We start from the raw sequence: 1,177 nt of genomic DNA, 5'->3' as shown, positions 1-1,177 counted from the left end.
TGGAATGATTAAGATGGGGAACGAGTCTTCTTTTTCCCCTTGTCTGACCTGGCCAGATACTGGAGTGGACTTGTTTTCAATGTTTAACTGAATGAGGTTTAGCAGCAGGCCCATGGGAGAAATGAGGAGGAACACTGTTCAAAGCAGGCATTGCTGCTGAGCAGACATCACTTCTGCTCTGTACATTCTTGGATGGTCCAGCTCATAGTGAGGAGACCAACTGTACTAGCTTGTTCCTCACTGTGTTTCTGCCAACAGGGGAACCTGCAAGTATCTTCTGCAACCTTTTTCCACATCAGGGTCCCATGTAAAGATGGGAGACAGCTGCGGCTACACGGCTGTGTGTGGAAAGCCAGTCTCTAAACCTTAAACCTCTCACAAAACTCCTCCTGCTGCTGAATTAAAGAAAGGTACTGTTTTGAGAGAGAGTGGGACAGTTTCCCTTAAAGTAGCATGCCTAACTCCTGTGGTATAAGGAAGATCCTAACACACCTGCACTAACAGAAGAGTGTGTTTAAGCCCCTTAGTTAAGATAGTCCCTCCTGGCAAAATGAAGGCATGTAGATATGGAAATGTTACTGTTTTTCTCCCTTGTGCTGCAAACAGTGTAAAGTCAGTCTGACTTGTGCAGAGAATGAGTGCATTCACTGCATGAGCAGTCTTACGCACCTACAACCTTACATGCAAGGGGAGGAAATCTCAGAGCATGACCATTCATCACTTCTGTGACCTGAAGCCTTTGTTTGGGGGTTTTGGCCCTCTGTTGCACTGTTGACAAACGTCTGCATTCCCTGAGCTTTGAGAGCCTCTTCTTTCCCACTAGTTACCTAAGCAATAAGCCTTCTACCATATAGGAGTCCCAGTGGAAGATGCTACCTGGTAATGCCATAAAATAGCTCTTCAAGAGCCAGCTATTTTGAGCAAGTGCAATTTGTGTGGTACTAAAAGCAGAAGCGTTACTGAGCTGCCACACGAGTAGACCCTGGGTGCAGGAAACGAGTTGCATGAAGCCACAGTGCAGCACAGAGCCAACCTCCTTCTGTCACAGATGTACTTCTGGAAGTAATCGAGGTAGAAAAAGATGAGGTTGTGTTACATAAAGTATGACATCACAGCAAGAACAGCTGGAGAAGGCTCTACTTGTACAGGATCAGGCCCTAAAGCCACACTACTGTTT

Source organism: Tetrao urogallus, assembly GCF_951394365.1.
Source record: "Tetrao urogallus genome assembly, chromosome: 1".
In the NCBI taxonomy this organism is placed as follows: Eukaryota; Metazoa; Chordata; class Aves; order Galliformes; family Phasianidae; genus Tetrao; species Tetrao urogallus.
The sequence above is the reverse complement of the archived record's forward strand: the minus strand, read 5'-3'. Positions refer to the sequence as shown.